Genomic DNA, 12,950 nt, shown 5'->3' with positions numbered 1-12,950 from the left:
CTGCTCTCACTCTGGCAGTGGTTTGTTCTCTTTTTTTTGTACCTATTACATTTGTATTTTTAATTTTCCTATCAAAGAACTGTTATTCCTGCTCCCATATCTTTGCCTGAGAGCCCCTTAATTTCAAAATTATAATAATTCAGAGGGAGGGGATTTACATTTTCCATTTCAAGGGAGGCTCATGCCTTCCTTAGCAGACACCTGGCTTTTTCAAACCAAGACACTTTCATGAATTCTAGAGGGCTCTGCTAAGAATTACTAAAAGTGGTTTGGCTGGAGCACGCTGTGGTTTAAGCTGTTTAAATATATTGTTACATCTCTGCCTTCTGTGCTGGTTTTGATGTGCTTTGAGGCACTTTCTGGATGAACTTTCAGATCATCCTTGAACAACCTCCATTGACCCTGGAGAGTGCAAAGCACCAGGGTGTGGGGGTGATAGGTGACTGTGGCTGTTTGTTGAACAAAAAACCTGCTGATTATATTGTGGTTACTTGTATTCAAGTATTTATTTGTTTAAAAATCTGATTATTTCTTTTTTAGGACTACATTGTGACTAACTTCTAAAGAGACTGAAATGTCTCCTTCAAGGGCCATTTGCATCTCTGATTCTGGGGAGGCTGTGCAGTGCAGTAAGCTTCTGACAGAGCAGAAAAATCCCCTAGTCCTGTTGAAAAAACCACCACACTTTTTTTCCATGGTTGAAGGCACATGACCATCTATTTATACACTCAATCTCATGATGTATTCATTTTCTTTGAAATTACACTTCCCATAGATTTGAAAGCACATTTAATTAAAATGCATCATGACATAAAGAAATACACCACTTTTACACAACCCTGCACCTTAGTGAAAAGGCTTTCCAAGAGGCAAGTCTTCATTTCAAAATGTTGAAAAAAAAGAGGGGTTTTCATGTAAATTAATGATTGGACAGTTCTGTAGAGAGATTTTCTTTCAGGGAGGCAGCGTTTCCATCCTGAGGTGTGTGGGTAACACATCTTTTAAATCTGCTGTGCATTCCCAGATGCCAGGGGCAAGGAAAGGAGGAACATTTAAACATTGAAGGAATCCAAACACTGGCATTTGGTTGATGCTGGCATTGATTACTCCTAACGAAGGATAAGCAATTAGTACTGGCACTCAATTGCTGCTCATCAGCCATAATCTGCCAGTGTCCATCTGGCTTTTCCAGTGCTCATTGGCCATAGTCTCTCAATGTCCATTTGGCTTTTTCACTGCTCATTGCCCATAATCTGCCAGTGTCCATTTGGCTTTTCCACTGCTCATTGGCCATAATCTGCCAATGTCCATCTGGCTTTTCCACTGCTCATTTGCCATAATCTGCCAGGGTCCATTTGGCTTTTCCACTGCTCATTAGCCATAATCTGACAGTGTCCATCTGGATTTTTCACTGCTCATTTGCCATAATCTGCCAATGTCCATCTGGCTTTTTCACTGCTCATTTGCCATAATCTGCCAATGTCCATCTGGCTTTTTCACTGCTCATTTGCCATAATCTGCCAATGTCCATCTGGCTTTTCCACTGGTCATTGCCCATAATCTGCCAGTGTCCATTTGGCTTTTTCACTGCTCATTGCCCATAATCTGCCAATGTCCATCTGGCTTTTCCACTGGCCAGGCTGGAGAATGAGTGGGAGTGGGGGATGGCACCTCTGTCCTCCAAACCTGCTGCTGCTCTGCACTGCCCAGCTGTGGGGCTGCTTGTAGTGTGGCTCTCAGGTTGGAAACGCTGGGGCCAGATCAGCTGTGAGCTCAGAGATCCCACTCCAGCCTGCAGCAGGAATTTGGTGCTGTGGGACAGCAATAATTTTTTAGTCAGACAGTGCAGCTGCTCCATGGAGTGGATGTGCTGTAGTCTCTGGATTTCTTTTAAGGCCAGGATCAATCTCAAGCCAAGAGACCAGCAGTGTCGGGCTGGACTGTTCAGAATGGACAGGGGCAAGCAGGAACTCTCCACGTGTGCAGATTTCAGTTTTGCAGCTGACACCTGATGCTGCCAGTGACAGAGAGGCTGTGGATGCTGCAGCATTCCCACATCTGCCCCTCTGCAGCCCTTCATCAATTTACCTTGGGGATATTTGTTTTAGCAGGGTGACCCATTGAGCACGTTCTGATGTCTCCTGCTGAAGTGACAGGTTTAACATTTCCCTTTAACCAGGACAGATTGTTACAAATTCCCATTGCCAGCACTGTGCAATAAACCACTTTTACCTCATGCTGGGAGAAGCCGGCGAGGCCTCACCGACACCAGCCTGGTGTGAAAGCTGGGGCAGAGCTGGAAGCAGCTGATGGTGGCTGCCCAGCCCTGGCACAAAGGCTGAGCCCCCAGGAGGGAGCTGGGGCTGCCTGGAAGGGGACAGGGCTGTCACAGCTGCCAGGGTGCTGTGAGTGCCACACAAACAACCCTGGCACCCCCTGAGAGTGAACAGGGGCAGAGGCCAAACTCCCCTTTGCCTCCTGCTCCAAAGAACCAGGGGAAGGCACAACAGTGAGCACCAAACTCTCTGGTGGTGGCAGCCCTGCCAGGCTGTGCTGCCTGCCCACGTGCTGAGGGTGTCCTGACCTGCACTCCCTGTCAGAGCAAAGTCACCTTTTGATGTCCCTTTCAAGTCCTGGTGGTGAGAAATGGCACAAGGTACCTCAGTACCTCTCCAGAGATCTGTTTGTGGACACAGGACCCCAAAGGAAGCTTGCTGTGATATATTCATTATTCCCATAAAAGTGAATTTCTCAGGTTTATTGCCAGATGGCTCCTTTGATAAGAACATGTTTATTCACTGGGGTGGTCAGATCTATATGACTTCATACACTGGGACAGAGAATGAGCTCTGCAGCAGCACTAATGCCATTATATCAGTTTGCCTGACCCTAGCAGCCACAGGGCTGTTTAAGAAGAGGTTTTTAATGTACTTTGCATGCTTTAGCATCATTAATGGCTTAATGAACAAGGCTAAGAATGACTTTTGAGCTGGATAGAGGCTTCCATACAGACATTTAGCACCCTCCATGGGACTGAAAAGATGGTTTCCCTTTCCCTTGAGGCGAGCTGGGAGAGGAGGAGATGCACAGTGTGAAAGGAGCTGGAAATGTGCTGCTGTGGCAGCAGCACTGGTGGGTCCTGGCTGTCCCCAGAGAGCTCTGCAGCTGATGGACCCCAGAACAGCAGGCTGCTGCTGCTCCAGGGGGGCACCAGGGGAGGGGTTGCTGCCTTTTGGGAGGGAGAGGGAGAAAGGAAGAGCTGTGGGGGTCCAGCAGGAGAAAAAATGCAGGAGACACAGCCTGGGACCGGGTGGCTGGGGAGAGGAGCTCTGGTGGCTTCAGGTCCTGCTGGAAGAGGATAAAGCTGCATGCTCTGCACCAAGGCAGCTTCTGGAGCATTGAACCATTGACATCTGGCACAGCTGGCCACGGGCTGTGACCCAGAGCTGGGCAGGTTGGTGGTCCAGCAGCCACAGGCTGTGACCAGACCCACCAGGTTGGTGAGGTTGGTGACCAAACCCTCCAGGTTGGTGACCCAGACTCGCCAAGCTGGTGGCCCAGCACCCATGGACTGTGACCCAGACCCACCAGGTTGGTGAGGTTGGTGAGGTTGGTGACCAGACCCAGCAGGTTGGGGGTGACCCACACCCAGCAGGTTGGTGACCAGACCCTCCAGGTTGGTGCCCCGACCCTCCAGGCTGGCGATCAGACCCTCCAGGTTGGTGGCCCTGCAGCCTGGACTGTGACCAGACCCTCCATGTTGGTGACCAGACCCTCCAGGCTGGTGGCCCTGCAGCCTGGGCTGTCCTGTCCCTGCCAGAGCCTTCCAGGGGCCTCTGTGAGCTCTGTCCCTGCAGAGCCTGCAGCTCCTGGCTGGGCTGTGGGCCCTGGGGTGCCCAGGGCTGTTCTGCCCCCAGGGAGGGCTCTGGATGCTGCTGCCAGCCCTGCTGCCTGTGGGATCCTTTCCTCATGCAGTGAGGGAGAGGAGGAACTGAGCACTGCAAGGATTCTCCTCTCCTTAGGCTGAGCTGATCTTTGGGGTCTTGCAGCCAGATCTTCAGGCCAGCTGTTGCAGGGTCTGGATTTGGCTGGTCTGAGGTGCAGAACAAAAAGTTCTTCATGCCCAGCAGACCTTTCTGGGCCTGCTTTGCCTCAGAAGAAACTGAGGAGGGTTGAGGGGTGCATGGAGCTCCCCGTGGAAGATGGGGAGTTCTGCCCTGGGACTGTGCAGTGCAAACTGATCTCACTCTGTGCTGACACTGCCAGCCTCTCAGAGAAGGGGAGGTCCTTTAGTGAAAGCAGATAAAGGGTAGAGAAATGTGTCAGTCAGTTATTTTTTCAGCCTGTGTCAAAGAACTGAGATACACTTGCGGTTTGTAAGAGTGTTTCTTGGTTTTTTTCTTTTTTTTTTAATTTTAAATTAAGGAATCAACAAAGCCATGTAAGAACCAAAGTATAATTTTAATTGGTAATAGATTGTATAAAACCAAACACAGGACTGCAGGCACAGCTGCAAAAACTTGACTTTACATTCTCTGAAGTTACAATACATAGAATATAAAATTATAAGAGCAAATAGCAGTCCTAACTGCCTCAGTCCACCCCAAGCAATCATTTCTTTCCATCCAACTTCTCAGCTGCTTTGCTTTCCCATGAAAATCCATGGTGGTGGGAGCAGGAAGGTCCGTGGGAGCAGGTCCAGGTCCATGAAGGTCCAGGCGGCAGGAAAGCAAAAGCCAGAGCCCCTTGGAGAGCCTGCCCAGGCAAGGGAGAGGAGGAAGCAGGCTGTGAAGCAGCCTTGTGAGAGCACTTGACCTTGCTGAGGTTCTGAGCTGTGCTGTGACCTGCAGGTGACCATTTGGGGTGGCACAGCAGAGAGAGCCTGCAGTGAGCAGGGGAAGGGTGCCCTGCTTCCCTGCTGGCTCACATTATCCCTGCTGTGCTCCTGGCAGTGCTCTGTGCTGGATGGCAGAGCTGTGTCTGTGGGAAGGGGGGGATGCTCAGCCCTTCCCCATTTCATGGCATGGTGTCTGCCCTGCCCTGCCCACTACACTGCATGGGAGAGAAAACTCTGGGAACAGCTCTCCAAGCCTCCATCCTCTTGTCTCCCCTCTGTGCTCACTCTCCCCTACCATTAGCTCTCCTGCACAGCCTCAGCAGCTTTGTGCTGCCCAGCCAGCAGTGATCCATCCCCCTGGGCTGCATCCCAGGCTCCCTGTGCTGGGCTGTCTGCACCATGCCATGCAGCTGCCTTGGATTTCACTGGGAAGCTCCACTGGGAAAGCTCCCTGTGCTCTGAACTGCCCATGGAGATGGAGTTTTCTTGGTGTGCTTCCCTTGCTAGTGGCAAGGCTGTGGAGGGGCTGAGAAGCTCTTCCTGTGCTGTTTCTGAACCATTTTGTCCCTCTGCTGTGGACAGGTTGTTTCACTGGCAGCTTGTGTGGGAAGGACATAAAATATCTTGTCTTTACGTAGCACCTCTTGTTAGAAGGGACCCAGGGGACTGACCAAGGTACCCAGCTGTGAAATGCAGCCAGCTGCAGAGTAGAGCTCCTCCCCAGCTCAGAACAGGCTGAATATAGGCACTTGTTTTTCCAGGATCTCAGAGTCAACCCCACAAACCATCCAGGGGTTTTCTCCCTCCATCTTTTGCTCATGCTTTGTGTCCATCAGCAGCCATCCATCACCACCGAAGTTCGCTGTTCACTGTCACTGCAGGACACGAGCTTACTCCAGCAAGCTGAATTTCACCCAAAGAGACATTCCAGATTCCTCATCCACGACCTGAGGTTTCCTGGAGGAAATAAGGGAGGAGCTGACTCGGAGCAGTCCTGCTACATTTTAAACAGGCCCCAATAAGTCTGATTCTCAAGCAGATTGTAGTAGTCCTGTTCGTTTTTCTTACAGATCAGTTTGTCTCCCTTCTTCAGCATGAAGGGCCTTGCAAAGAAGACTGTGCCATTCTCAGGCCCCACAGCATTGTTGAGCAGGGTTGATGTTTTGTTTTCGAAAAGCATCACTGAAAAAGGCACCTTGAGGGGCTCCTTGCGGAAGAGCTGAACATAGATGAAGTATCTGCCACTCTCCTGGATGATGAGGTACTCCCCTTGGCCCTGCACAATCCCGTTGCAGTGGCGTAATTTCCAAGTCCAGATCAAAGCTGCTGGGTCTTGTGAAGAAGACTCGTTCACTGAGGAAAGCACAGACAGAATGGTGTGGTGAGTGACCATGTCAGAGTAATTCTGTCTCCTTGCTCTGTACATGAGCATGTTTTATCACTGCCTCCCATTCTCTCACTCCCCATTCGCTTCTTGACTTTCTAACAATTATTATTTACTTGTCATTCGACTTGCTGCTATTATGATTATTACTGTTATTATAATTATTAATAATATTTATATTAATAATTATAATTAAGATATAATATTATAATTTAATTATTATATTATAATTATAATATTTCTATTAATAAATACATTAAATATATTATATTATGAACATAATAATATATAATATATTATTATACATTATTATAATTATATAATTATTATATTTATAGTTATAATAGAAATATAAGGGTTATATTATTGTGATTATAAATATTATAATTAGTATAGTAACAGCAAGTTACTATAATAATTATAACATTTATAATTATAATAATTGTAATTATTATAATAAATATAAATATTATAGTTATTATAATAACTTGCTGATATTATAATATCGAGTAATATTATAATATTCCTCAAAACCATTCCTTTTGAGTTTACTGACTTCTAAGAAGTGCTAGAAAGGAGTCTCAATCTGCCAGGAGAGGCTGTGAAGGACCTCTGTGGCCCTGGGTGGCTCTCTGTCAGGACAGCTTAGCTGTGGAAAGCACCCTGGAGATGGGAGATTTTCAACACTGAGAGTTGGGTCTGAGCTGGTCTCTAATAACAAAAAATTCCTAGGTGGAATTTCAGCTGGATCTGAGAATGATGAGGATGACAGTAATCATGCTGCCTGCTGTGGTTACAGCCCTTCAGGAGGGGAACAGTCATTAGCTGAAATTCTGTGTGTGCAGAAGTTTTTCATTTAATTAATTAAACCTCTGTGAGGGTTTCAGCCACTCTACAAGGCATTACTTTAAAGCTGCCCTGGGGTTTGCTTGGAGAGCTGGTGATTAACACCCGGGAGCTGTAAAAGTGATGAGCCTGGAGATGCTCCCTGGAGCAGAGGCTGGGCGGAGTTAAAGGAATAAAGTAGGGATTTATTAAAGGAATGAAGTAGGGATTTATTAAAGAAATAAACTAGGGATTTATTAAAGGAATAAAGTAGGGATTTATTGAAGGCCTTCACAGTACCAGAGCCTGGCCAGGGCTACACCCAAGATGGACCCTCACACTTTTATAACTTTTGGTCCATTTCATCTTGGGGTTAATTGTTCAATTCCAGCTCCAGGTTAGGCAGTCCCATTTGCTCTCCTCCATTCCCTGTTGTTTGCACTTTCTGGGCCTGAAGCTGCAGTGGTGCCCTTGGTTGTGGGGCTGGAAAAGGATTGTTCTGTGGGACTGAGCTGTGAGGAGAACCTGCCAACACTTTATATGGAGTTCAGAGTTATAAACAAATGCAGAACAGAATCTGGAAAATATGAAGGCTCAAACTGAAGGTATCAGTGTGGGTTTCACAGGCCATTTTTGGGGAGGTGCAGGTGACTCACACAGACAGAGGCAGCTGCTGGCTGCCAGCCCGTTTGTCACAGTGCCCTGGGGGCTCTTTCACTGCTGACCCCTGCCCTTAAACAGCCCCAGGCCTGTGACACAGCCACCCTGTGTCACAGCACAAGGCAGAAAGCAGGTCTAGAATCTCTGTACTTACGAGATCCATGTGCCCAGCAGATCTCCCCCGGTGCCTGTGGAGAGAAGCAGGGCTTGGTCAGTGTTTCCTCCTGTGATTTTCCATTTATCAGTGAACTCAGTTAGAGGAGCATTATCATTACAAAAGCATTCTCCCAGGAAGAAAAGTTTTTTTTCCTACCCACTATTACAAACTCAAGCCCTGTTTTGTTACGAAAAACCAGATGTTTTCCAACAAAGTTTTGAAATGTTTAAAATAGGTCAATTTTTTTCATATCCATTTTGGTGGTATTTTCACAAAATTAAAAAAAAAAAAAAAAAGACAATCAATCAGCAGCGACCTGCAGCAGACCTGGTAAAAGTCCTACATTCCTCTTGGGTGACAGGATTTAATTCTATGCCTGGACCCAGCTCTTGTGGATGCTCACGAGCGATGGCTCTGTGGATGAGGACTTGACTTAAAGCCAGTGCATAAACGTGAGAAGCTGCACAGCCTCGTGCTAACTCACCCTCATGAAACCCACGAACCTTCTGTGCAGAGTGTGGGGTGACTCAGGCAAATAAAATCATCACTGCCACACCGGGCAGGCAGGGCAGGCAGCACAGCTGCTGGTTTGAAGCCTTTTCCCTGTAAGTGCTGAGCTCAGGGACACAGGCACAGGCATTCAGTCCTGCAGTGCCGTTCCAGCCCAGGGTGTCTCCATGGATGGGAAACTCCATGGCAAGAGATTTCAGTCTGTCCCCATGACTCACAGCTTGGGCTTTGCTCGCGGAGCTCCGGCTCCTCCTGCACAGCAGCTCCGCTCTCCCTCTGGCAGAGCGCACAAAAAGCACATTTGGGATCAGCTCACAGGCACAGGGACCTGCTTCTGCCTCACACCTCTCACATCTTACTGAATGCAAGCTCAGAAATGCTTGAATTCGCTCTTGGAGCACAACCTCATTCCTTCCTTAGGAAGTAGCTGTCCTGAGTGCTGGGGAGGCTGTTGGCTGCCTTGCAGGGAAAGGCTTCCACTGCCCTGTCCTGCTTTCCTCAGGACTGAACAGGACTGAAGGCAGTCCTTTCACTCACTAAAGAAACTTTCTCTTTATTAACAGAAAGTGAGTAAACAGAAAAACTTTCCTGAATAGAAGAAGGGGAAGGAGTGGAATATGTGTGAACATCGATGTGCTCATTGCCAACAGGGGGATTCAGTTATGACTGCAGCTCACAGATCTGGTGCTCCACAGCTCCCAAATGGGTGATGGAAGCTGTGGGTTTGGGGCTAAAAATGGATTAAAAGCAAATAATTTATATTGGCTTTTTTTTATATTTTCCTGCTATAAGATGCAGAGAACGTTTCTCTCTTGTGGGAATTTAGCAGACTTTGTATTTTATTTTTTAAAATTCTCTGCCTTGTAGGATCAGTCCTCAGAGGGGTTCCTGGCATCATTATGCCCCAAGCAGCTCCCAGACCATGAGAACAAACTACCCTACCTCTTAACAGAAAGGGGCTTTTTCCTTGTGCCTTCCCCTGAAGAACTGGAACCATAGGGAGGTACATTACAGCGGGATCAACCCGGCATCCCAAATGAGTTCTTGGCTCCTCCAGAACACAGATTCACAGTTTGGAAAGCAGAAAATAAGAAGCTGACTTGCAGCCCGTGAGTCACTTGGCTCACCAGTATTTCTGTTCAGTACTGCGTGTACAGTTAGGAAAAGCTCGTTGGGATTAGCTCACGAAACGCGGGGCAAAACTTGGTTCAATAACTGGTTTTTGTGCTAGATTGTAAAAACCAAGCGTGAAAAGGCTTTGTGCCTGGGGAATTACCATGGCTTCTCAGCCTCTCTGGTCCCCACAGAGCATCACCACTTGATATCACATTGGAACAGTGCACATCCAGTGCAGGAGAAGAAAAATCAGAGGAATAAAACCTGACTTTTTTTTTTAAGCTGAAGGAAACGAGAGGAAAACGCTGAAGACATTGAGGAATTGGTGAGACAGTAAGGGATTGGTGCAAATATCCTCAGCTGAAATCTTGGAAATTAGCACTCTTCAAAGAGGAGAGAATTACTAGGTTGGAGTTAGCTTATAGCATCAACACAGCACTTTTAATAATTATTAAATTATTAACTTAATAATTTAATAATTTTTAATAATTAGGAATAAACACTGTTAAAAATTAGGAATGAACACTGCAGAGTTAAGAGTTTTGCTTTGTCCTTACCTGCTGATAGAGCAAACAGAAGCCGATGGGGACCAGGGTTGAGATAGTAATCAACACAAAAATGAGAGCATAAAAAGCCACCCTCAGGTACGTGGATCTCCTGTTCTCTGGAGCACTCTCATCCTCCAGCATGGCTGGTGGCTCCATGATGCCCGACATTGGTCCAGCTGGAGGGGAGGATGAGGATGCAAGCAGCACCAGGGCTGAGGAAGAGAGGAAGGCACTGCCGGTATTCCCGAGGTCCGTGTTGCCACGGCGGGACATGGACAGGATTTTATACTCGTGAGTTCCCCATGCTAATGAGGCCAAGAGGAGGAGCCACAGGGTTTCATCATCAGCCCAGGCTCCAAGGCAGTGAGTTTGCACTTCCTCACGAAACTGAGGCAGGGAGCTTTCAGCTGGCTCCTGGCCCGGGAGTCCTGAAATGAAACCAGCGACGGGCTCCAAAAATTGGGATATCAGCGCAAGGGGTCAAAGTTAAAAACCCTGCAGGGAGCTCAGAGCTCGCTGGATGAGGGATGGAGGGATGAGGTGCCAAGCACAGGAACCTCACCCTACCTGCTGCTGTCCCTGGAGCTGCCAGTGCCTGCTCTGTCCTGGCAGCAGGTGGGATCTGGTTCTCATTCTGACGCCAGATGACAGCCGGGCATTTTTCCAGCTCCCTGGGGACATGATTCACGCTACAGCAAAAGTGAAACCACCCTCACTCCAAACTGTGACGCCACAGCAGTCTTTGCAGCACATGGGAACAGCAAATGGGATCCAAGAGCCAGCCCCAGCTTCCTCCTGGTGCCACTCAAGGTCAAGGAAGAGTAGGAAGAGGGTTGGGGCTTTGGAGATGGCTTTCAGCTTGAAGTTTGAAACGAGCTGGGTTTCAAGGTCTTCCTGAAATAAATTTTAGCTTTTCCTGTTCTATGGTTTTTTTCTTACCTGCTTTATTCAAGGATTTCCTGAAATAAATTTTAGCTTTTCCTATTCTATATTTTTTTTCTTACCTGCTTTTTGAGTTCTGTATTGTGAGAACCAAACTGTGATTAAAGCGTTGTGTGGAGAAGGCAAACAAAAAAAGTTTTATAAAAGCAAATAGGATTGAGAAGTAAAAAAATGTAAAAAAAAAAAAAACCCTAAGAGAAATATTTTAAGAGTCAACCTTGGAAGTAGTTTAAGTAGTTTCTATTTTTACATTCTGCACATTCTTTTCTTTGAATGTGAAAAAGTGCTCTCCACTGATTTATTTAGAAAAGAAATTCTGATGTCACAGAGATGTCACTGAGAGATCTCTGCCAGTTCTTCTGCACTCCCTTTCTGGGGATGGAATGCACAAAAAATGAACTTTATAAACTTTACTCTTGGTTCTTCTCTGCATCTTCCCAGCCTGTAGGTGAAACCTCTGCTCTTCTGGCTGCATAAAGCCAAAATTAAATATCTGTGTGGAGCTGCCTGCTGTGGCAAAGGGGAACCTCGGGGTGGCTTTCCTGTGTCACCCCCACAGCCTGAGGAGGTTCCTGCCTGACTCCGTGGTGATTTCACACGATTGATGTTAGGGACACAAGGTACTTTCCACAAACTCCTTCCAAAGGAAATCATTTAAGGACTTGGCCAGCGTGGGAAGACCTTTTGACCAAACACAGATCTATTATTGTGGCCACAGATAGAGCTCAGGGCAGAAAATGTCAGTCCTGGCATGCAGAATTTGCCATTTAATTCAATAAATGCAGGGTTTAAATGGGAATGATCACACAAGGGCAGGGCCAAAAAGGATCTGGAGTTGAATGCATCTGAATATTGAGCAGGTTGGACTCTACCTTGAGTCCAGCTGGTATTACATTTATTTTATATCCATGATGTCATGGTATATTAAGCATGGATCTAGTTGTCCCACTGTTAAGGGGCAGCATGAGGACAGTGGCCAGTGACTGTAAATCTGCCTTTCCTTGGTGTTATTTGTAAATACACTGCCAGTGACTGTAAATCTGCCTTTTTGTGGTGTTATTTGCAAATACACTGCCAGGGACTGTAAATCTGCCTTTATGTGGTGTTATTTGTAAATACACTGCCAGTGCTGTAAATCTGCCTTTCCTTGGTGTTATTTGTAAATACACTGCCAGTGACTGTAAATCTGCCTTTTTGTGGTGTTATTTGTAAATACACTGCCAGGGAGTAAACAAAAAAAATAACCAACAACAACAAAAAGTTATTTGTAAACACACTGCAGCCCTGTGCCTGCATGCCAGTGCTGCCGCAAGCCCTGTGCAGGGCTGGAGGAGCCCTGGCAGGAGGCAGCAAGCAACATTTCATTCTGCAGGTCCCACCAGCCTCAGCCAGGGTTGGGAGCAGTGAAATCACTGTTTAAATTAAGGCTCTCTCTCTCTACTTACAAGAATATTTATGGCTGCATCTCAATTGCATTTCGCCTACAGACCCCAGCAGTTTTTGTTCAGCCAGTGTTTAACCTTGTTGGTCTCAGTTAAAAAAGCAACAACAAAAAAAAAGAACTCAGGCTGAGCAGAGCAGAATATTCAATCACAACCAGATTTGGGCTCATTCTCTTCCTAATTTCTCACACTTCTCAAAAGCAGCCTCAGCTCTCGGAACGGGATTTTGCAACCAGTGTGTAAATTGGCAGGGTGCCCACTGCATGTTGTTGTCATGCTTCCTTTTCTTTTTTTTTCCTTCATCCTCATAGTCTGTCAGGGAGGCATGGAAACAAATTTAGTGCAGAAGCAGTTGTGCTGTGCATGGAGGGACACAGGGACATGGTTCAGTTGTGGACCTGGCAGTGTTATATTCATGGTTGGACTCCAGGATGTTGGAGCTCTTTTCCAACCTAAATGGTTCTAAGGAACAGGGTGTGACTCTTACCTGCCTTTTTGCCCTTACTTCCCTTCTCTGGTATCTTTAGAA

The sequence above is a fragment of the Zonotrichia leucophrys genome, chromosome 8 (genome assembly GCF_028769735.1).
Source record: "Zonotrichia leucophrys gambelii isolate GWCS_2022_RI chromosome 8, RI_Zleu_2.0, whole genome shotgun sequence".
Taxonomy (NCBI): Eukaryota; Metazoa; Chordata; class Aves; order Passeriformes; family Passerellidae; genus Zonotrichia; species Zonotrichia leucophrys.
This window is presented reverse-complemented; position numbering follows the sequence as displayed.